The sequence below is a fragment of the Cupressus sempervirens genome, chromosome 7 (assembly GCF_028749045.1).
Source record: "Cupressus sempervirens isolate cs-2001-9-10 chromosome 7, ASM2874904v1, whole genome shotgun sequence".
NCBI lineage: Eukaryota > Viridiplantae > Streptophyta > Pinopsida > Cupressales > Cupressaceae > Cupressus > Cupressus sempervirens.
The window spans coordinates 819,372,437-819,397,973 of NC_143124.1; positions in this window are offsets into that span (position 1 = coordinate 819,372,437).

Genomic DNA, 25,537 nt, shown 5'->3' on the forward strand with positions numbered 1-25,537 from the left:
TAGACATAACATGTGTGTAATAAAATAAAAGGCCACATATGATCTAATCAGCTACATCCCCCCTCCTGATCCTAGGCCTTGTATATATATATATATACATATATATATATATATATGTATGTATATATGTATATATATGTATATATATGTATATATATACATATGTATATATATACATATATATACATATGTATATATATACATATATATACATATGTATACATATATATACATATATATACATATGTATATATATACATATATATATGTATATATATACATATATATATATATACATATATATATATATATATATATTGTAACATACCTAGGACTCACAACGTGTAGGATCTATGGGTGTCTAAAGATCAGCAAAATGTAACATACTATCACTCAAACCCTATAACACATACACAAACACACACATATACATTAATTTAAACATATAGACATATTATTTACTATAATAAAAATAAATCTAAACATATAGAGATATTTACCATAGCATTATGTAATGCTCTGCCGATCTGACTGATATCTGAATCATGTAATGAAAAAATAGTATCAGCATCCAAGTCAATAGTGCGGCCCTGATCTAAAAGCATGGAAGTAAATAGACCAGGCTTTATGGTGCCACTGAGATCCTGAGTAGGGGGGGTGCTATAGGGTCCTGAGGGCTGGTGTTGTAGCCTGGGCCTGTGTAGCAGTAGGAGTAGTAGAAGGTGCAGGAATGTCCTCCTGCCTCTGTTAATCCTCTGGGACTATTGTACGTGACAAAATATGTCTAATCTGAGAGCTCATGTCACGAAGTGGAATCCTTGAGAGTGTAGATAATGCTCGATATGCATCTAAAACATCAAATGCTAAATATGATGCCAAATGATGCAATGCATCCACCTCTGAGACTACAAAAATGTCTACAGGAGAAGGTATGTCTGCAACTCCATAATCGTCATCAACAGGTGTGCTAGATGATGTAGCTGTGGGAGCGGTACCTTGAGACCATAGCATATATCAACTACATCGATCAGAAGAAATATTGTGTAACTGTGTGGCAACGGTGGCGATGCTCAAAAAAATTTGAGTCCTAATTGTGTCATCAGGAACACTCTCACCTGCAGTAGCCATCTATGGACCTCTCGGCATAACCAAAAGGTTTGGACCCACCATTTTCTATTTTTTAACGGGCACAGGAGTGTCCGTAGGTCTAAATCTATCAAAAAGTCTCCCTTGACCCTGCCAACATGCCCTGGATAATCTATATAGTCAACATCATAATCTAAATGAAATTCTGCAAATAATTGTTTGCAAAAATATAGGGGGAACTCATCCTTCTGTGGCCATCTATGATGAGTAGCCAACCAACGAGGATACATCAATGGTGCAACGAGTGGATCAGTACACTTCATCGCAAAGTAGCCTCTGACTCTGTGACAATCTGCATAAGATGGAAACATGGTTTTCACCATGCCGATGGAAACCTCAGTATCAATCTGTGTGTACTTCACAATGCCAGTGACACTGTGAGATAAAGAAGAATAAAATGTCTCAATGCTCATATCATCAAAAGGGTTGTATGATTCAACTGTCTAAATCATACGCAATAACTCCTCTTGCATCGCTATGACCTTCTCCCTATTAGGGAGGGTGGTAGAAGAGGAAAGTGAGCTATCCAAAACCTACATAGCACGAGATAATCTCGCCACTGTATCTCTAAATAACTGTTGTCTATCATGGGTGGAGGTCGATCTACATTTTGTACCAGACTCAGCACTTTGACCCCCACCACGAACACTGGCATCCCCTGAGGATGCAGGAGCATGATCCCCAGAACCGGATGCCATAATGTATATATGAAAATAAATATGAGAATATGAATGTGAAGCTACAATCTGAGTGATAAATATCTAGAGATCTGCACATGCATATATATACAAATATAAACATACAAGTCTATTTAAATTAAAATAATTAAAAGTTAAATTTAATTTGAAACACATGTACATATAAATACACAACATTAAATGTATGGTGCTAAATGAACAATCATGTAACATACATATGTATTTTGAAACAAATTATATCTAATGTACATTGTAACGTGGTCATGCAAATGTGAAAAATAAATATTCGTACATGTACATGTATATACAATAAAAATAAAATAAAATTTCTTGATTAAATGATAACTAAGTACACACATTTACATACATGCAATAAAAAAATATAATTCTTGACTAAAATCTAAATTTTGATGTAAATGCTTTGATGATTATGAGGAGTGTAGATGAGAGTTAGGACATAGGGATAGAAAAATTTGTTACTAGATAAGTAAATGAGTTTAGTTAGCAAATGTTAATTTAAAATTTAGAACTCATGACTTAATTTACTAGTTTGAATTAGAGTTAAGAATGTTAATAAAGTAAATGGGATATAGTTTTATTAAAGTTGATAGTAAGGTCAGTCTATTATGTGCTAGTTTAAACATATGAATACCTATTACAACCTATAACAGACGTAATGACCTAGTAGGAGTCCCTAGGTCCCCTTAACATATATATGGATAAAAATACCTAGAAATGTATCATGAGGTCGTTATGTGTCATTTGATAATGTAAGAATCATCATTACCTAATAAGACCTATTATATCCTAATAATACATATTAAGAGTTATTAGAACCTAAAAAAAATAGTATGACCTATTACGACTCCTATGTCCCCTTAAGACACACATGTATGGATAACGTATTGAAAAACGCAGTTGACATGAGTGATCTTAATGTGTTGTTTGGTAATGTAAGACTAATTATTACCTAACAATACCTATTATGTGCTAGTAAACATATGAATACCTATTACAACCTATAACAGACGTAATGACCTAGTAGGAGTCCCTAGGTCCCCTTAACATATATATGGATAAAAATACCTAGAAATGTATCATGAGGTCGTTATGTGTCATTTGATAATGTAAGAATCATCATTACCTAATAAGACCTATTATATCCTAATAATGCATATTAAGAGTTATTAGAACCTAAAAAAAATAGTATGACCTATTACGACTCCTATGTCCCCTTAAGACACACATGTATGGATAACGTATTGAAAAATGTAGTTGACATAAGTGATCTTAATGTGTTGTTTGGTAATGTAAGACTCATTATTACCTGACAATACCTATTATGTGCTAGTAAACATATGAATACCTATTACAACCTATAACAGTCGTAATGACCTAGTAGGACTCCCTAGGTCCCCTTAACATATATATGGATAAAAATACCTTAAAATGTATCATGAGGTTGTTATGTGTCATTTGGTAATGTAAGAATCATCATTACCTAATAAGACCTATTATATCCTAATAATACATATTAAGAGTTATTAGAACCTAAAAAAAATAGTATGACCTATTACGACTCCTATGTCCCCTTAAGACACACATGTATGGATAACGTATTGAAAAACGCAGTTGGCATAAGTGATCTTAATGTGTTGTTTGGTAATGTAAGACTCATTATTACCTGAAAATACCTATTATGTGATAGTAAACATATGAATACCTATTACAACCTATAACAGACGTAATGACCTAGTAGGACTCCCTAGGTCCCCTTAACATATATATGGATAAAAATACCTAAAAATGTATCATGAGGTCGTTATGTGTCATTTGGTAATGTAAGAATCATCATTACCTAATAAGACCTATTATATCCTAATAATACATATTAAGATTTATTAGAACCTATAAAAAATAGTATGACCTATTACGACTCCTATGTCCCCTTAAGACACACATGTATGGATAATGTATTTAAAAATGCAATTGACATAAGTGATCAAGTAATGTGTTGTTTGGTAATGTAACGCTCATTATTACCTAACAATACCTATTATGTGCTAGTAAACATATGAATACCTATTACAACCTATAACAGACGTAATGACCTAGTAGGAGTCCTTAGGTCCCCTTAACATATATATGGATAAAAATACCTAAAAATGTATCATGAGGTCATTATGTGTCATTTGGTAATGTAAGAATCATCATTACCTAATAAGACCTATTATATCCTAATAATACATATTAAGATTTATTAGAACCTATAAAAAATAGTATGACCTATTACGACTCCTATGTCCCCTTAAGACACACATGTATGGATAATGTATTGAAAAATGCAATTGGCATAAGTGATCAAGTAATGTGTTGTTTGGTAATGTAAGACTCATTATTACCTGACAATACCTATTATGTGCTAGTAAACATATGAATACCTATTACAACCTATAACAGACGTAATGACCTAGTAGGACTCCCTAGGTCCCCTTAACATATATATGGATAAAAATACCTAAAAATGTATCATGAGGTCGTTATGTGTCATTTGGTAATGTAAGAATCATCATTACCTAATAAGACCTATTATATCCTAATAATACATATTAAGATTTATTAGAACCTATAAAAGATAGTATGACCTATTACGACTCCTATGTCCCCTTAAGACACACATGTATGGATAACGTATTGAAAAATGCAGTTGACATAAGTGATCAAGTAATGTGTTGTTTGGTAATGTAAGACTCATTATTACCTGACAATACCTATTATGTGCTAGTAAACATATGATTACCTATTACAACCTATAACAAACATAATGACCTAGTAGGACTCCCTAGGTCCCCTTAACATATATATGGATAAAAATACCTAAAAATGTATCATGAGGTGGTTATGTGTCATATAGTAATGTAATAATCATCATTACCTAATAAGACCTATTATATCCTAATAATACATATTAAGATTTATTAGAACCTATAAAAAATACTATGACCTATTACGACTCCTATGTCCCCTTAAGACACACATGTATGGATAACATATTGAAAAATGCAGTTGACATAAGTGATCAAGTAATATGTTGTTTGGTAATGTAAGACTCATTATTACCTAACAATACCTAATGTGTGCTAGTAAACATATGAATACCTATTACAACCTATAACAGACGTAATGACCTAGTAGGAGTCCCTAGGTCCCCTTAACATATATATGGATAAAAATACCTAGAAATGTATCATGAGGTCGTTATGTGTCATTTGGTAATGTAAGAATCATTATTACCTAACAATAACTAGTTGTTAAAATGAACATCATCAATATCTAAGTGTGGTTCATTTTGTTAGTAGAGGGCCTATGTTATGGTTAGAATGTGGTATGGGTTATGATTGTAGTTAATATAAGGTTATGTTAGAAGGTGTATTTAATGTCAAAATTAATTTCACCATAAGATATTATTGTTTCACCTCTAGATCAATCAGGTTATGTTAGAAACTGAATAATGTTCCCTAAAAGCTTGCTACATTTTTTACTAATATTTTTTTACATGTTTACCTCATAACCTAATATTTTTCTGTATTTTAACATAATTTTTTTCCTAATGTTTTTCTAAATTTTAACCTAATTTTTTTGTATAGTTTAACCTAATGTTTTTCTATATTTTAACCTAATGTTTTTCTATATTTTAACCTAATGTTTTTCTACACTTTTAACTAATGTTTTTCTATATTTTACCCTAATGTTTTTCCTAATATTTTTCTACGTTTTTATCTCATGTTTAACTACATTTTTGCTAACAAATTAATTTAAATACCATTCTAAAATAATCTAGAAAAATTAAAATAATTTAAACATATTAAAAAATAAACAATTTAAAGCATTTCACTCACAAAATAAGTAAAAAACAACTATTTTAAGTACGATTAACATCTATTAATCAAAAAATATGTTTAAAAACTATTAAAAAATAGGGAGGAAAAAACCACCAACCAGTTACGGCCAAAACCCTTAACTCGCTCTCCAAACATTCAGGAACTGTAACAATAACAATGATAGCCACTAGAAGTTTGCGGCAGGTTTTATCCTGGCTTGGGGTTTTGGCCGAAATGGTACGTGCCATGTAGGCACGCAAAACTGCCACGTGTGTACGATCGGATCCATTACGGCCGAAAGGGTTCTGGCCGAAATGGTACACAATATCACAAAAGGTGACACAGGTTTGTGCTTTTACCTGATGCTCCATGTCAAATCAAAGGAAAAGGCTCTATTAAAATCACAGAGAAAATTTCATGTGATAATGCACACTATGTTGAAGGATAGAACTACAACTTGTTGACTGTGTCACAATTAGGTAATGTAGGTTGCAAAGTAAAGTTTGGAAACAAAACTACCAAGATCTATGTCACTAATGGAAATTTGATAGAAAAAGGTGAACAAACTAGGAGCAATATATTTTACCTAGATATGGAAGATGCAACATGTCTTATTGTTAGACTTGATGATGTATGGTTGTGGCATAAAAGGCTATGTCATGTTAGCTTTGATAATTTGATTAGCATCAGCAAGAAGAAGAAGGTCAGAGGGTTGCCCAAATCAAAGAAACCTATAAACATAATGTGCAAACAATGTCAACTAGGGAAAATGGCTAAGTCTAGCTTCAAAAGAAAATACTTCACTTCCAAAGAAGTACTAGAGTTAGTCCATATAGACTTATGTGGTCCAATAGAAGTGCAAAGCTACCTAGGAGACATATACATAATGCTACTTGTAGATGACTATTCCACAATGATGACTACTATGTTTTCAAAGAAAAAATTTGACGCATTTCAAATGTTTAAGTGGTATTTGGGAAAAGTTGAGAAGGAATCAAGAAAGAGCCTCAAATGCCTAAGGTCAAACAAAGGAGGTGAGTTTACATCAAAAGAGTTTGAGATATTCTGCAATGACAAAGGCATCAAAAGGCAAACATTAGCACCAAGAACTCCACCATACAATGGTATTGTTGAAAGAAGGAATAGGTTAATGATTGATTGTGCTAGAACCTTGATGATGGAGGAAAATATGACACTAAAGTATTGGAGAGAAGCTATAAATACTGCAGTCTAGACACTAAATAGAGTTCAATTCAAGAAAGGTACAAATGCAACACCTTTTGAATTATGATATGGTCACTCACCTAATGTCAAACATTTCAAAGTATTTAGTTGTGAGTGCTATATTCTTAAAGCTACTAGAAATGGAAAGTTTGATGCAAAAAGTGATGAAGGTGTTTTCCTAGGATACTCAAGTAGAAGAAAAGCATATAAGTGTTTGAACACTAACACCAACAAGATTGTGGAGAGTGCAAATATAAATTTTGATGAACATAAAAAAGTTTAAGTTGATGAGTCTAAGTAATCAGAGCATTATAGATCCTTTGTATATGTCTATGAAGGAATGACTATTGAAGACAATACTACAAATCAAGTTGGGAATCAACAACAAATTTTAGAATCTACTGAGTCTCATCCAATGAAAGTTGAGCTACATTCAGAAGCTAAGCTATAAAATGTAGAAAATACACATTCTAGTTCTAAACACAATATACATGAGAATGATGATGAAGTGCCAAATGAAGAAGAACAAAATGACTCTGAAGATGAAGGATCAAACATGGAAAGAAAGACAGAACCAAGATTAGCCAAGTATGTGAGAAGACATCACCCTACAGATCAAATCATTGGTGACAATGATACTAGACCAATGGAAAGGAATAGGCTCAAGAATGAATCATGCCTGTTAAGCAAGGTTGAACCTAAAATAGTGAGAGATGCTCTACAAGATGATGACTAGTATAAAGCCATGAAATAGGAGATAGATCAAATTGAGAAGAACAAAACGTGGACCCTACTTCCAAGACTAGCTACCAAGAATGTAATTGGTACCAAATGGGTGTTTAGAAAAAAACTTGATGAGAATGGTGAAATAACAAGAAACAAAGCCAAATGAGTTTGCAAAGGCTATGTAGAAGAAGAAGCATTGAATTATGGGGAAACATTTTCCCCTATTGCAAGAATGGAAGGAGTAAGAAAATTACTTGCATATGTTGCATACAAAGGTTTCAAAGTGTACCAAATAGATGTTAAGTCTATTTTTCTAAATGGTATACTAGAGGAGGAAGTCTACATAGAACAACCAAAGGGATTTTTAGATGAAAAGAACAAAGACATGGTCTACAAACTACACAAGGCACTTTATGGATTGAAGCAAGCACCTAGAGCGTGGTATGAGAGATTGCACAAATATCTTGTGAAGATAGGATTTGAGAGAATGAATAACAACAACAAATTGAACATCAAAGCTAAAAAAGGTAAAGACATTTTGATATAAAAAATCTTTGTTGATGATATAATATTTCAAGAAAAAGATGTTCTATGCAAAGATTTTGCTAATCAAATGAAGCATGAATTTGAGATGTCAATGTTTAGAGAAATCAAATTCTTTGTTGGATTACAAGTACATCAATTGAAACATGGCATATTTGAGACCCAATAAAAATACATCAAGAAGATACTCAAAACATTTGGATTAGAAGAGTCAAAACCAATTAGCACACCAATGGCAATAGGACATCAGCTATCCAAGAATGATGAGTCTACTAAAGTGAACCAAACATTGTATAGATCAATAATTGGAAGGTTGTAATATGTTGTATATATTAGACCAAACATTGGATTAGTTATTGGAATAGTGGCAAGATTTTTTTCAAATTCAAGAGAAAATCACCTAATGGCAGTAAAGAGAATACTGAGGTACTTAACAGGAACTAATGACTTTGGTTTATACTACAAGATGAGTGAAAAATTTAAACTAAAAGCATACACTGATGTAGATTGGGGAGGTAACATTGATGATAGAAAAAGCACCAGTGAAGGAGCACTTTTTATGGGAAAAAGATTCATTACATGGACCAGCAAAAAACAAAGTTGTACCTCATAGTCTACTGCTAAAGCTGAATATGTTGCAGCTGCTATAAATTGAACCAATATTGTATGGATCAAATATTTGCTACAAGGCATGAAGGAAGAGGTAAATGAGCTTGTGATACTTTATTGTGATAATACAAGTGCTATCAATGTATTAAAGAACCCTGTAATGCATGCTAAAATGAAGCGCATTGGAATCAAGTATCAATATGTAAGAGAGTTGGTGGAAGACAAACAAGTGAAGATAGAATATGTTTGCTCAAAGGAACAGATTGCTAACATCTTCACAAAAGCACTACCTAAAGATGCTTTTGAATATCTTAGAGGTAAGTTAGGGGTGATACCCCTAGCCAAAGCTACTTGAAGCAAAACCAAGATTTCCCTACATCAAATGAGCTGATTGTTGAAGATTTTACACATTGATGTAGAGGATGTTTACTTTATGGTTCATGCCTAAAGCAATAGAAGTGCTAAAGTTCCAAATCAGTTACAAGCAAGGTGATTAGGGAGAAATAGAATGAACTTGTAAAAGCTACACTTGCATATTAAGATGTTAATATGTCTTTGACATTGTTGTTAAAGAGGGAGAAGTAGACAACTGATCAACAACATGTGATCAAAATTATGAGGGAGATACTAATCAAATGAAGATAGAGGGAGAAGTGAGCAGAAGATTAGCAATATAGAAGGAGAAAAACAAAGAACAATGTTATAACAGCTAAGAGGGAGAAGCAGAAATGAAGCAATCAAGTTAGCAGAGGGAGATGTGAAAATTGATGGTAATACAATTACATTTTGCCATTTGACTTACTGTTCTAACCTAGTTAGCATTTGGTTGAATAGTTTAGTCTGATGGTTGATCAGTTTGGTTTGCCATCAATGCCAAAGAGGGAGATTGTTGGATATCTAATTGAAAAGCTCATTGATGAAGATCAAAGAGGGAGATTGTTGCAAAGAAGATTGTTATTTTCAATCATTTTTTTGTTATTGATGTCAAACTTGCTATTTGTAGGAATGACATTTTTTTATAAGATCCCAATACTATCACTTGGTTGATTGATGAAGAAGATTTGATCAACAAGATGTAACAAGACTACCTAAGGGAAAGGTTGAGTTATAATATTGTAATGAAGTACAAGGATTAGTTAAGACAATGGTTAAATGATGTATTGATAGCATACCCAAAGATACAAAGGTTGGTCATACTTAGAAACATTGAAGGAACAAGCTATAACAAGGTTGACTGCAAAGTTTAAACTAAGATCATTAGTGGATGTCAAGCAAGTTAGTTGAAGTCGAGAAAATTCTTAGCTGGAGCCAAGTAACAAAAAATTCTAGTGTGTACCAAGTGATCTTCAGATGTCGAGTGAAGTTTAGGTGCTAAGCATCAGAAAATCTTAGTTGGTGCCAGTGATCTTTAGATGTTGAGCACCAAGAAAAACACAATTGATGTCAAGTAACACAATATTTTTTGAGCACCAATATTTCAATAGTGCTATGTTGCTGCATTATTTTAAATAACATAGATTCACCAAATCTAAGCCGACAAAGTGGCTACCTTGAATTTTGTGAACTATTTAGAGGATAAGGATGATGAGTTGGTGGCACAAAATTCTATGTAAACCATTTTTTAGGTGAATTCAAGAGGAAACTAAATAGGGGTTAGATATAATGAATCCTACCTAATCCATACAAATTGAAATTAAAGAATGGAAGAATTGAGTGGGAAAAGAACTCCAAGACTTCTATTTAAGGAGTCACAAACCAAGAAGCAAATGCTACTGATGTTGTTGTTGCCAAAGAGCCAAATTGTGAAGTGGCTAGAAGGGTGTCAAGGAGGAGAGATCTAGAAGAAGGAAGAGCACAAAGGCTTTGGTTCTACAATTGGTCAAGAAGAAATGATTGCACTAGTACATTAAGCATAGAGAATCAAGGAGACTAATTAAGCATAGAGACTCAAGGAGACTAAGCTTGAAAGGAGGCCAAGCTATCAGAGTTGTAGAGATTGAAGGCCAGGCAATGGTATGAGCTGAGATCTACAAGTTAAGTTGTATGTTGTATTTAGTTCAAAGATTTTCTAATACTCTCTAGAAATTGTATTAGATATGAAAATCTTATGGACTTAGATTGGTTTAATAGCCATTTTTAAATCCTTTAACAGGGTGGCATTCCTAGTGAATGTTCTAAACTCCTCTAACCAGGCCCACTTCTAATAGGGTGGTTAAATCCTCTAACAAGGTCACATTTAATAGTGTGTTGTAAGCCTTTAATAGGATAGGCCTTTCATAGGGCATCACTTCAAAAGAGTGAGAATTGAGTAGCATGTTACTAGAGGTTTTTCCCAAATTGGGTTTCTACATAGATCACTATGTTATGTGTTGATTTTTTATGTGTTATGCTTGCATGTTGATTTACAGTAACTTGCTAGTTATAAAACTTAAAGCTTGGATGAATGAATGATTGAATGGGCTCACTATACTTAGTGAAAAGTTTGAATATAACATTTGGACCTTGAATAACTGACTCACCCCCCCTCTCAGTTATTCTAAAGCATTTCTAATATACTATATCTTTTGATATCAAACCTATATGGTCAACTTTTAAAACATCCTTAAAATGTACTTTTGGTCTATTTTTATGTGATTTTTACTTCAAACATGTAGCTGACAACATTTTTTTCACCAAAATTTGATGAAATGAGAAGGGTTTCTTAAGAATGTTATTATCTTTCCATAAATTTAAGGTTTTTCAAATTATGAGTTTGGTAAGTAATTATTACTTATTTTCTAATGGAGTTATGTATAAAGTGATGGCTAACACACTACTTGAAAAATAATTATAACTTTCAAATGGTACAACATTTTTTAAATCCAAAAGATGCATCACATTCTATGTTTCTTCTACTATAAGGGAAAAAAATGAAAAAATGAATTTTGCAAAGTTTTGAATTAGTTAAGGTGGTTAGACACAAGAGTTTTTTATTCTAAAAGTACTAAAATCAAAGATTAATTATTTATTATTTATTTAGAATAAAAATATCTAAAAATATGTGTCAGATCCAGGCATAAGTCTACTTCTTATATCTAGAATATTATTAAAAAATATTATCATTTAATTTTGATTAAGGTGGTCAGACATAAATCTACTTCTTAGTTTTGTTCTGAAATTTTGTAATATTGCATTAAAATTCAAAATTTTGGCCAATCAATTTTTATTTTTTTGAGATAAGTCCTAGTACTTCAGAAATTAGATTCAATTTTCTAGAGATTCTTTTCTCTCAACTTTTTGATATAAAGTTAATAACAAGTAGAAAATTGCATGTCAAGTTGACATAACCGTAGTTTTCTAATTTTTTATTGCCACTTAAGAGCATAGTTTGGTTGACCATGATCCTACACATACCCACGTGTTAAGTATTACCATTAGTCAAAAATCTTTTGAAAAGTATAAACCATGGTATGTAAGGATTAACAAGAAAAGAATCACATGTTGTTGTAAAACTCATGTTCAATTGGGTTACCATTATGATGTATTTTGATCTATATGTGCTACCATGCATAGTAAAGAAATGTTGCCAGAATGTGGTATAAAAATACCACCTAAAACTATAAAGGATTTCATATCAAGTTTATTTTGTAAGCCACCTAATGACCAATATTTTCTTTTCAATGCATGTCTTTCTAGTACATGTGATATGTGTGGCAATCTTTCTTTGTTAGATGAATGTTTGGATGAAAAATCTTTGACTACTTTGGACAATAATTAGTTCATGTAAAGAGATTCAAAACTATTGAATATCCATTGAAGGATGGGAAGATTGGAAGAATGTGTGATCTAGTTATTGATAAATTTAGTTGTCATGCATTTATGGATGATTTTAAGACTGTAATCATACCAAAATATGTTAAACACTCTTAATATGCTAGATGGCTTGATGGACAATTTTGTATATGTAAGAATATGTTTCCAATTTGTACTATACTTTTAGTAGTTGACTTTGTAGAGAACTACACACTTGCACCGTAAGATGAGGTACAAGCACAATATTACAATTTAGTGCAAGTAGTAATTATTGTTCATATATTTTATAGGCATGCACCTGATAGTGCAGAGGAGGATTGAAAAATATTGAGACAATACCATTTCTATATGAGTGACAATAAACTTCATTCATCTAAGTTTGACAATATTGTTTCAAGGTATTTTATGATAATTTAAGAGATAGAAATTTAAATGACATAACATTAATGGATATGGTTGGATAATTGTACAGAACAATTCAAGAATGCTAGAATGTTCTATTAGTTGAGTGGGACACATAGGCAAACTAATATCCAACGTGTGTGGAATTTTTTTGAGGCTAGATATGGTAAAGGAGAACATGATGGTGGTGTTGCATGCATGAAGAGAGACATTTGAAGAGAACAATTAAAATTTGAGGAAAAATCCAATTTCAAAAATACATATGAGATTGTGGAATGGTGTAACAATTATATATACATAGGATCAAGTTAGAACTCTACAATTAGACATTTCTTCTGCCTAGTTGAAGACAAGAATATCCTTTCAAGATATGACTCTGAGACAATTAGTGGGATAGCTAAATGGCATTCATTTAGACATTTAGATTCTAACACTTGGACTATATGGACTAGGGAACTTGCTTATTTTTGTCAGTTTTGTCTCACAGGTGAATGGGAAGAATGCAAGAATACAAAATGGATTGAAGATTGGAAACATAAATCATTAGCACTTGCTAACACACATTTTCAAGATGATATAGTAAATGAAGGCCCAAATGTTACATTTGCATCAGAAGACTATAGTCATATTTTAGACCTCATACAACCTATTATGCACAATTTAATTAAATTTTGTTGTGATCATGCTTCAATTTATATTATTTATTTATGTACACATGTGATTATTTATTGTTTATGCTCTTTATCTTATCTTTTAGGACATTTTTATGTTGTTATTACACCTAATAATAGTGATGAGCAGACTGAGTATTGGCTAGCTAGATGTGTGGAACCTAAGAAAAATTTGATATGTCATCAAGTAGATGATGATGGTTTTGAGTATCCAATTGGGTATGTCATTGTAAGTGACACATGGCTACGTACATACCTAACAAGAAGAAATTGTTTACCAGCATTTCAAGACTACCAATCAGAAAAGAAGATTTTACACTATTCTCATTTGGTTGTGGCGATGAATATCAAATTAGAAAGATACATAGGGAGACCAGCCAATAAGGTATTATGGATAATTTTAATGGATGAGCACAAGATAATCATAGATGAATTGCAAAAGAGAGAGGATGCAGATGGTACAGTGGGATGACTGCAAAATACACACATGTAAGTTTTCTCTTTATTGCACACTCTTTTTGTATATGTACTTATATAATTTAAGTATATGTATGTGTTGTCAATATCAAATTTGAGAACTTCTATATACCTCTTACTTAGGTCTCAAGTACAACTTATGTAAGTTTAAATGTTTAAGGTGGATCCACCATCAACATCTTGTGCAATTACACATAGTGAGTACATACATTACACATATTTAAATAATATAAATATGTCTTATTAATTTATGCTTTTATTAACATTTCAAATTGTGTTTTTTTTTTTTTGCAAGATCTCATTTGAAGAAATGTGTTGAACCAATTTTTTATTTTGAATCAAAACATGTTGTAAATATTTAAAAATAAGAGTTCACTTCTATTTATGTCCTTCACATTGTGTTACATATATATGACTTCACTTATTTTAAATTTATATGACTTTACTTTTTTTAATAATATATGAGTTTAGTTGTGTAAAATATAGGAGTTCACTTCTATTTGAAAGTTAAAGGTGTGCACTTGATATTAAATAATAATCTATATTGGATACACTAGCATGATAAGAAGTCATAAAAATATATAACATGGTCTAACATGTCATAACATAATCTATGAAGTATATATATATATATAATGCAGTTAACTATCATAATACAAAGTGTATCAGAATAAACAATATATGTCATAAAAACATAATCTAAAGGTGCCAAAAGACCTAATCTATTTGATCTACAGTCCTCTTTACTCCGCATGAAGAGGACTTAGATTGATCATCCTGTGTAACATGATGTGTCTCATCATGTGGGACATCCTGTGAGGCATCATGTGTCACATTCTCAAAAGACAATATGTACATGCTTAATTGAAATGGGTTTCAAAATCTAGCTTGCAAATAAATTAAAATATTTAGTACTTATTTAAAATAATACCACATGAGATAGGTGTCCCTCTATAACTAGGGGAGATGCACGATAAAACCTACCAAATGTGGTAGTGGTGAAGTCCTATAATAGAATACATAATTTTTTTAAATTTGATAAATATCATAATGAACTATGTATAAATCACAATACTAACCTCAAAAGGATGATCTATGTATCTCCATCTAGTTTATTCATGTAGTCCTAGCAACACTCATGGAAACATAGTCCTAAAATCATGGATACATAAACCTTGAGTCAAAATTATATATACATGAATTACAAAGTATGTAAATTAAAATGTACATAATTTACACTAGATTTTTTTGAAATAAAAACATATATATCATACTTGAGTAGTATCCAGTGTCACAAATGTGTTAAAAGATATGTTACCATGATGATCATCAACATGTCTAAAATGGTCAAAAGATGAAGGAGTCAAAAATAGACTATATTGAGGCCTATATGGAAAAGTATAATCTATCTCTTGTTCATAAAACCAAAATACATTATTATACATGAATCAAAGTTGAAGATAAGTTAATAACATTGTGTACATAAAAATAGTACAAATTATGTCTTCAAAAGTTCATGACATAGGTATTTGAGCTTGTGCCTCATTGGTTGATGGATGGGGACCTATACAAGCATCGAATTGTGTAACAGATGGCAATCCCTACACAATTAGATAAAAGGAATATATGAGTACATGTTATTAAATTTGAGTTCCAATGTACATTATTTATAGTGTAATTCAAAATGTATAATGTATGAGGGGTGCTAACATTTGAAGCTCTTGAAAAAAGACTATACTGTCTCATAGGAGGAACAATATTATCGATCCTCTATTAATTGAAAATCAACATACATTAATATGGTTAATATAATTATGCATATATGTAGAAAGTATATAATAATGTAATTTATAAATTTTAATTAAATTTTTACTTGTTTCTCTTGACTCTCTTCCTCTCCACAATGAAGGTCAATAAATGATGACACGTCAATATCATCACTACCACCACCATGAGTATTGTATGCATTGTCATCAAAATCAATGCCCTCAACATCATGGTCATCATGTGCTACATCAGCATCACTCTAGGGGCCTCTACATATACCTCCACAACTAGTACAAACATTTCCAAGTGGACAAATATCTACCACCTACATCCACCAGTCTACTGAATTGCCTGAAAGGGTGCTCAATGAAGTAAGAGTAGATGGCATTGCTTGATGATGGAGAGGCACTAGGACAATTGGTGTAGGAAGAGGAATAAGACATTGAGGACGTCTGTGATTCCTCATTTTATCATTGAGCTTTGCCGTAGGCCTATCCTGAGGCATCCCTCCACCAACCCCCTGAAATGGTCTAATATCAAAATAATTGGGTTTCAAACCCAATTCAAACTCAGCCCATAGTTTCCTAAGAAAGTACATGGACACCTCATGATTAGGGTGTGGTGGATGGTCAAATACCATCCACCATCACTCCCAAAAGTGTTTTGATATATGAGGATGTGTGCACCATCTAATAGATATACAAGGCTTATTCTCACTTATCTCAAGACCTATCTTCAAGTTTATAAAATATCTTTTAAAATGTCCTTTTTGTAATTTCAGTTGATGGACCTCTCTATAAGATAGGTCATCATAATAGAAGGCACCTATGTTTTGCCTCGATAGTCAGAAGCTATCTATGCCACTGTCTAAATGTTCAATAGATTGTACAATGTCTTGCATGCTAACTACAAGGTGAAGTAAGTGAGGGGGGATGGAACTCATGTCTAATACTATGTTCGTAAAGGTTGTACCTGATGCTCTCATGTAGATCCTCTGGGGTAAGTGGTGGAGGAGGACTAGGTGGCCATGGAGGTGGGGGTGGAGGTGGAGGTGGAGGTGGAGTGGGTGGGGGTAAGGGTGGGGGTAGGGATGGGGGTGGGTCCATCAAATATAATCTGCATATATGTATACAAAATAAAAATCACAAAATTACTATTTAATTAAAATAAATCTAAAATATCAATATAAATACACCTTTAAAACCATAGATTTATATCTAATACATCTTTAACTACAGAGGAGGAGAGAATATGAACATGATAATGATTTAATATATTTGGATGAAAGAAATATTTTGGACATCATAAACATACATAACTATAAAGTATAGGTTAGGGTTAGGGTGGGGGCAGGGGTAGGGGGTGGGGGTGCGTCCATCAAATATAATCTGCATATATGTGTACAACATAAAAATTTACAAAATTATTATTTACTTAAAATAAATTTAAAATATCAATATAAATGCATCTTTAAAACCATAGATTTATATCTAATATATCTTTAAATACTTGAATATAACAAAAAGAGGAGGAGAGAATATGAACATGGTAATGATTTAATATATTTGGATTAAAGAAACATTGTGGAAATCATAAGCATACATAACTATAAAGTATAAGTTAGGGTTAGCATATGGATTAAGATTCAAATTATATTTAGAATATGGTAAAGATTAGGCTAAGAATTAGAAGTGTTTTTTAAAAAGGATAGAGTTATGATTTTGGTGTAAGTGCAAGAAGTTGGGTCTCACTTTTGGGCAAAAAGTGGAACTGTTTTTCCTATTTTTGAAATTACTTGTCAATTGATGTCAAAATTTGAGGCACTTAGAGATTGAATATAAAAAAACTTCAGCGCTAAAAATTGTAGTGTTCAAAATCTACTTTTTGAATATGTAATTTATTTGTGTACCCATATGATAGATTTTGTTTTTGGTATGGATCTTTAAAAACCACATTTTCAAAATGTATGTTTTAGGGCCATACCACACTTGTATACGAACACCATATTTTGACACAAATAAATGAATTTTTGTAAATCCTTTTAAAGGGACTTACCTAATACACTTAAGATTAATGATAATATTTTTTCTTAATTTTATATTGAATAATTTTTTTTATTAATTATTAATTGACTATAAATGTAAATTTTTAAACTTCTCATGTATAGACACCATAATTTGATCAAAATTTTACTTTTTTCAAAACTTCTTTTATTTTCAAAAGAATTGTATGTAGATTGATGACATATAAATTAATTTAAGAAAAATCATAAAATAAAAAAAGTTATTGAAGTTTTAGTGAACCTTGCTATTTTACATTTAGGTACCACCTTTGATTAAAAAGTAATGTAAAAATAGTAAATAAAATCATAACACTATAAAATTTATATTTTTGAAGTCAGGACAGTGAGAACTCTAATGGGTTTTTGTTTCATAAAAAAATTTGATCGGGAAGACCCTCTAAAAATTAATGCAAGGTATGAACTTATCAATTCAATGCCTTAGCCAAATTGTGAGAGGTCAAGGCATAGGCTTGGTCTCACTTGTTGGAATTACAAGTAGAAAGAGTAAACTTCTAGGGGGGGGTGAATTAGCAATTAAAATATGAACCCGTAAAACTTCAACCACACATCCATCTCATGCATTCAATAGGTAAACTGAAATAACATGTAAAGAACATACATTTAAATCATGTAAACACTAGTACATTTGGGTTCAATTTTTGACCTTTATTGGTCGAATTTTTGACCCAATTTTTGACCAAATTTTGACCGAATTTGACTAACCCCTTGGTCGATATTTTTCTGGTCAAAATTTTGACTAAGTCACTAGTTGGTCAAAATTTTGACCAACCTATTGGTCAAAAACCTAACAAGCCATTTTCTAAGGTCATGCTAGAATTGATCAAAATTTTGACCAACAAAGGTAGAAAAAAAATTGCGCATTGGTGGAAATTTTGACCAACAAAGGCAGAAAAAATTTCAAGCGTTGGTGGAAATTTCAACCAATGAAGGTGGAAATTTTGACCAACAAAGGTAGAAAAAAATTTAAGCGTTGGTGAAAATTTTGATCAATGAATGCGGAAATTTTGACCAACAAAGGTAGAAAAAAATTTAGGTGTTGGTGGAAATTTACACCAAAAAATGTTGAAAAAAATTTAAGCGTTGGTGGAAATTTCCACCAAAAAAGGTCGAAAAAACTCAAGCATTGGTAGAAATTTCGACCAATGAAGGTGGAAATTCCCACCAACAAGAAGGTGTAAATTTTTTTTAGGCATTCTATAAAATAGTTCACATGTCTTGCCTATGATACGACATTTTACATGCATCCTACACTCTCTCATCCGGCTGATGATGGATTACACAAAGTGATCTGAAACCATGATTCTAAAAAACACACACAATCAAATCCAAAATGAACTTGCACTACAAATGGATTATGTAAATTTGATATTGTTAATTTTACATGCATGTCTACCAAGACAAATATATGTTTAAGTTTTGATTGTCCTCGTAGACATGCATGCAATTTTACCAATATCATATTTCCATAATCCATTTGTAGTGCAAGTTTATTTTAGATTTGATTGTGTGTTTTTTAGCATCATGGTTTCAGATCACTCTGCGTAATCCATCATTAGCCGAATGAGAGAGAGTAGGATGCATGTAAAATGTCATATCATAGGCAAGACATGTGAACTATTTTATAGAATGCTACAAAAACATCGACAATAACTAATATGAAGAATATATAATTAGTTATACAATTGAGAAAAATCATGTACCAGTGAGTTGGTTGAAATTTCAAGCAAAAAAATTTTCACCAATGGTTTGGTCGAATTTGGTCAAAATTTGGTTGAAAATTGGGTCGAAAATTTGACCAATAAAGGTCAAAAATTAAACCCAAATGTAGTAGTGCAAGTATGCTCACCAAATTGACTCTTTGAGTTCAGTCATCAAGTCACCCCACCAAAGTGCCTCATCAAGGTTAGTCTTTAGGTTTGCTCATCGAGCTTGCTCACCAAGTCAGCTCATCATGTCATGTCTCTAAGTGACCTCACTAAGTCGGCTTGCCAACTTGCCCCACCAAGTTGCCACTTTAAGCCCACTCACCATGTTTAATTTTGAAAATAACGTCTAGTTACCAAAAATTGACATATTATGTCAATGATTAAATGGAAAATAGAGTAAGAAGGTATAGAAAATACCTTTTGTCCTCCTACTGCTTTGATACTATGTAGACCAAAAAATTTAGTGATCAATGTGCTTTCATAAGTGTGAACATGATTAGAGTAATTTGGCAGCATATGAAGAAGTGCCTGTAAAATGGTCACACTAGTAAACAATGAAGAAAAGAAAAACAATAGGATGCTAAAACCCTGTGGAACATTAAGGCAAACTAAGGAATCCCACAATATAAAATTTGTGTACCTTACAACTACAATTAGTTGGATACCACACCTAAATGTATAGCTTAAAGGACTCATTTAGTTACAGCTAGCATCTTAAGATACAAAGATGCATCAATTTCCAAGGATGTTGACAAAAATTGCCAAATAAACTAAGAACAATAACTCCCACTTTCTTCAACTAATTGCAAAAATTGCATAGATGAGACTAAATTAGTATGCATAGTGTTTAAAATGTAAATCTCTTGTACACCCAAAACCAAGTGTGGCAAATTCAAAATTTTGTGAATCCAATATGTCTAGGGACAAACACACAAACTCAACAGTATATTTCAATACAGTCTTCTTCAATAACAAGAAATTGACTAAAAATAAATACACATTTTAAAATCATATTGTTTTCATCATTCAAATATTACACATATACATTTTTTATTCTCTTGTTAGTCTGACTCTGAATTTCTTGTTAGCAAAATCAATAAACATTACAAGGCATATCCATATAAATGTAAAATATTAAGCAAGTCGCTAGTCATATGCGTGAATATGCAAATAAATATGCGAACCTGATTCCCAATTGCAGATTGAACATTAAGTCATAACTTATGTGCCCTTTATAGATAATTTCACCCAGTCTCTTACTTTCATTTGGCTGCCCTTTATGCCCTCTTTTCATAGCCTTGGGAGGCACATTTATTCTGGATACCTCATTAATCAAAACTCCTTGAACATATTCTCTCTTGATAGCAGATGCCATGGGAAAAATTTTGGGATCACAAGTTCTGACACCCTCGTCAATATCATCAAATTCCTCACTACTTGAGCTTCTTATCCCATCAAAGGAAAAGGTTCTTACTATTCTGGACTCAAGGGTTTTTGAGGATGTTGTTTTGGAGCTAGGGGCATAAGATGTATTCAAATAAACCTCAAAATTAGACATAGAAGAGCTTCTCTCCTTCCAACAAGATTGCTCATCAATGGAGAGATCGCCATGCTGATCCACATTGGAAGGCAAGGATTCCAAAAGGTGGCATAGCCTAGTTTGATTACCACATGCAGGATCAAATGTACCTTTCCCATCTTTGAGCCCCTTACTCTAGGTCCCCATATAACAACTCCCATTTTCCCATCTGTAGACTCCATGGCCATGGTTCAACCCATCAAGCCATTGCCCATCATATTTATCCCCATTGGTCTCACTCATAATCCCCATTCAATCATGGGTTTCCACCATATCTTCTAACTTATCATAAAAGGCAACAAGGTTAAGCCTGCTAAGGTTGGCATGAAAATCTAGCTTCCATTTTTCTTCCTTGAAAATCACTTCTTTGAAGGCATCATAGTATACAATCTTCATCCTTACATATCTGTTTCTATAATCTCTTAGTCTTGCCATGTGTCCTGCTTCCTCCAATTTCACCATTTCTGCCTTTAGCTTATTGATGTTCTCCATAAGCTTTTCCTCCACCTCCCCTGCCGCTCTCAAGAAAAGACTGGCCTAGTAAGAAATAAAAAGAACAATTGTCAGTACATATTAATTTAACAAACTAATTGTGCATCACAAAGCTTTTCATAGTTAAACTCAGTTTCATATGTACCAATTTACTATGGAATGATGTTTTCTACTTATGCATAAATATATTCCAACTATAAGACAATTATTAGGATTCAATTACATAACTTTTGAATCCAATCTATTGATTCATTTACATGAATAAATGATCGGTTATATATAAAAATCTATGACTTTTTAGTTGAATTTATGAACTCATTTCTCATGAGTAGCTATATACAAGAATCTCTCTCATGAGAATGATGGTAGTAGATGGATGCAATAAAAAGACAAATAAAGAGGAAGGAAATAAATGGACAAGTTATTATGGATCAGTTAAGTGGGTTCTTATCATTGATTACTTATGAAAAATAGACCAACAAATTTAACTAAAAAACTACACAATTAAATTCTAGTTCTAGAAGTATCATAATTTAACTTGTTGTGAAAAAATATCAAAACTTTACATACTAAACAGATAAAAGTAGTTTTCATTTTAGAAATTATAAAAAATAAATTAAAATATAGATCAAAGCCTTAATGCTAAATCCGCCATTCACTCTTGCAGGTTACATCATGGATCTAATGATAGACTTCCAAACCTGATTGCTAAGTAATCTGTAGTTCTATTCAGCTGGCTGAATTAATAATTTAACACTAAATTCTATACTTCTAGACCCAATTCTGCTCTTCTATCAAATCAAGCAAGTGAAAACTAGCTTCTATTTAGGAAATTGCATTATGATTACAATGAAGGATAAAAAGATCTTAAAAAACCAAGCAAGATGACAAATTAGAGAGCATTTTGAAACTGGCCTCCATCTTTACTTTTTTGTCTTGCAAATAATTAAAAAGTAAGATGAATAATGTCAAGAAGCTTAATTGAATTCCAAGCCCAAGAGCATCTAGTTGGACTTCCATGGCAAAAGAAGGTGCACCTTGTGATAAGGGAAGCATAGAAAGCCCTTCCAAGTTAACACTGCTTGTGTCAGCATGGAAGACTGCATCATACCCAATGTGATTTGAAATATTAGCCTAATCTTGGGTAGTAAATAGGGAATTCAATAAGAATGGTTGCAAATAAGAGAATTCAAGAAATGAATTTCATTGATATGTGTAACATTTTAACTGATGATAAAAAAATTCTACAAAATTACCAGGAGTAAAGGAACTTCCTCAATAGGAAGCTCTGCTCCAAGATCCCCTTGAGCTATCATAGCCTAAAGAAGAGGAAGGAAGAGACAACTGTTAGAATCCTAAACAACATAAAAATACCATAAAAAAAATCAATACATGCATAACTTGAATGAGTGTGGCTAAAAATGAAGGTGGCTATGACCATTCGCATGTAAGCAGTGTGTAAATGCTTGTCATAAATAAACTAAATGAAAGAAAACATTCAATAATGTCCAAGGGACCACTAGCATATAAATATCAAAAAACCTCCAAAAAAGTACTTTCATAAAACTGTAAGCTTATACTACTGTATATTGTAGGTAGCAGCAGATAGAAGAAAAGGGAATAGAAACACAGGAACAAGGATCCAAGAAATTTTTTATTCTGGAGAATCAAATGGAGCACTAGCATTCAAGATAGATGCTTCTGCAGGACAGAGACTAGGACAAAGACACACAACTTATATTCACCACTACAAGTCACTTGCATAATATCTGGGTGCTCCAACCTTGTATGGCCATTAGAAATGGACACTTGCATTAAAGAATGGTGCCCTTCCCTCTACAAATCACAAAACTAGACACATGTACTAAAGAATGGAGATCCTATAGATCGAGAACACAAGCTATTTTGTAGAAACACTACTCCAGGATAATTCTTTACTCTGACACTAGTGTCTAGATGAATAGTGGAGCCTTGAATACTAAGAGATGCATGATCATTCATAGTTTAATCAGATTGACATATAAACTGTTATATTGACTCTAGACATTTGGAAAGCTAAATATTTACCTGAATAGGGACAAAAGACAAGGGTGTTTTTGTTTGGGATACTATCTTGGTTAGTCCTCTGGGTGGTATCTTTCAACCTCAACTGAGATGATTGAATATTTGGGTGTGTGAGATATGCTGGAGACTAGCCAAATACTGTTTAAGTGGTGTTTATGAGAGACAAAACAACAAATCTTGGATACCAAGTTCAAAAGAAGGTAAAAATTAACAAAACAATAAGATCATTGTTTCTTAGCTATTGAAATTTAACTTGTAAGACAATGTTTCTTAGCTTTTAAAACCTAGCTTGCATCTTATGTATTCAAAATTTGGCATCTCATACCCAAACAAAAGGTGACAAGATGGAATAAGAGCTAGAATGAACCTAAAGCTAACCCTAAATTCTTCTCAAAAAAGCACTGACAAAAATTATGGCAAATAGAAGATCTTTTCCCATGCATGGTATGACAGCTGCACAAAAATACCCATAGCCCTTGCATGCCACAACATCTCTATTAGGAATTGGAAAAGTGCATTTCCTCTCGTAGAAAAATGTTTCTTGACAGTTCACAACTTCTAAGACCTTTGTTGTGAAGCTAAAAGATGGAGAGGACAAAGATAACAAAGGCATAATTTATGAGATTGAACTAATGTCAAATTTATGAATTATGATAGTAGAATTTGAAGAGAATGCCATGTTTAAATACATACACTAAAATTTCATAAGCATAAGATACCAACAAGTCTTGCATGGGAATGTACCTAGTACAATCAATTATGAGAAGTTGTGATGACATAAAAATGACCATTAGAAGAAAATAGTCTCAGAATGAGGAAGATGTCAAGATTTTCACAGTTGAGAGTTATGCCATTTTATCCAACTTATGTCGCATTTAGAAAAATCTCCAAAGGCTATATGGCCTCACAGATTTTACTCACATAGGAAAAAAATCACATTAATTTAATTCATGTGAAAATTATAGCATAAAGAATATATCTATCCCTCCTTTCAAAGTGTCAATTTAGATATTACTGTCCACGTTTAAGTTTTTCTCTCTCGTTTCTTGACAAAACCATCTTGAGTTCTATGAGGAAACTACAATATGAAAACTCAATAGGTAGGAATCAATCAGGTAGCTAAATGATGCTCTCATTCTAGTTAACTTCACTAAATGATAGACAATCAAAAAATTTGATTTAAAAACATCTTTACTGAAGCTCATAGTCCTTGCCAACAATTTAAAGAAGATTATAACATATTCACAAGTAAAGCTTTATATTTTGCATTTTACATCAAAGCTATACAAAAGCCATCAAAAACCAACAATGGAAAAGCACCAACATCCAAACAAATACATGCATGACTAAATAGTAAACAAAGTAGCATGTGCATTTAACTTTCTATATAATGCTTGACAAGCATGAGTTCACATAATTTATTAACCCCATTCAAAGAAATATCACCAATCATAAAGTAACAACTTATCTAACTAAAACCTCTAATCTAGGGAGACTGTACTTACCTGATCTGACACAGAAAGAATTGAATGAAGATTTGGTATTGAATCAACACTTTCAATCTTCACAGTCACATGGATATCTGCACCACAACCTTCACATAATTACAAATACAAATGCATTGATATTTTATCACATTTTAAATTTTGATTTAAAATATAAATTAAGGGAACATGC